Source organism: Cephus cinctus, unplaced genomic scaffold, assembly GCF_000341935.2.
Source record: "Cephus cinctus unplaced genomic scaffold, Ccin1 Ccin1_scaffold0689, whole genome shotgun sequence".
Lineage (NCBI taxonomy): Eukaryota > Metazoa > Arthropoda > Insecta > Hymenoptera > Cephidae > Cephus > Cephus cinctus.
Genome location: NW_014333312.1, coordinates 954,086 through 955,239, shown reverse-complemented (window position 1 = coordinate 955,239; position 1,154 = coordinate 954,086). Strand labels below are relative to the sequence as shown.

The 1,154-nt window shown below is 48.9% G+C and overlaps 1 protein-coding gene across 11 annotated transcripts in view; it reads right to left on the bottom strand.

The window, feature by feature from the left end:
* The window catches only part of LOC107269761 (homeobox protein cut), an 89,305-nt gene that overhangs the window by 17,643 nt on the left and 70,508 nt on the right, over nt 1–1,154 (bottom strand). The gene's annotated exons all lie outside the window — the stretch shown is intronic.

The window sequence follows — 1,154 nt, the reverse complement described above, 5'->3', positions numbered from 1 at the left end:
GGGGGGGGGGGGGATGTTCCTGGGCTCGCTGGGGTGCGTGAGGAAAAAAGGGAACGGAGGGGGGGGTCTAGGTCGAGCGCGAAGGCTGCGTTTGGTGTGGGTTGACGGCGCATTGGTCCATGGGAAGAGGCTGAGTGGAGCTGTGCCAGCATACGGATACGAGACAGAACTAGAGGATGAGGACGAGTGAGGGAAGTTAGGGAATGGCTGGTTGGTTTGGTCGGTTTCATTCAGAAGGGGTGACGTTGCAGTATCTCTGCCTCTCTATCTCTCTCAGCCGGCTCCTGGATCGATTCATAATAAACTCGGTCCCGAAACAATGCCCGCCCGGGCAAATATTGCGAATATCGTCCACAAATTTGCGTACAAGTTTGCGTTCCGTTGGGTTACGTTTTGGTTTGCGTTAGTAGCTATACATGGTAGAGGGCTTCCAGCAGCGAGAGTGGTAAAAAAAAGTGCAGCCTAAGCGTAGTAGGAGAGAGACCAGAGAGGAGAGAACAGAGGAAAGTGCGAACACAACACAAGCAAGGGTTATACTTTTTTTTCCGGTTATTTTTTTTTCTCTTCATTTCCCGGATTAACCATTCTTTGTTTCCCCTCGTCGTTCGCGCCCTTGCGCCACTTGGATTCCCAATACGACCGTCACCGTCTACGTCACCGTTACTGTCATATCGCCCCATTCAGGGATTTCGAGGAGTCGTCAGCTACGTCGAAGATCAGAGGCAGCAGCAATAGGAATTAGTAGGCAATTACGAAAGGCACAATTCACGAGCATTAAAAACGGCTGTTCGTTCCATAATTATGGAAATGAAAATAGTAGAAAAAAAAAATTATAAAACAAAAAATCCCTAAATACACCCTTCGCACGTTCACGCCACAGTCATGACTGACCGCCACTGATTCTTCGAGTGTTTCCAGCAGCTCGAATGGCGACAGCATCAGGAAGACAGTTAACTCTAGTCCCCATTTCGCAATAAGTAATAAGTAATAACGCAACGGGCATTTATCCTTTTAAATTGGCCATGTCCATCGCGACAGTCCAGGTATTCGATGAACGTAGCAATGGCCTCGAGTGACAGCGGTGACTAGGCACGAAGAAAGTAACCGAGTAATAAAGATGGAGGTGATATGAAGCGTATGTTGGGGGGGAGGGG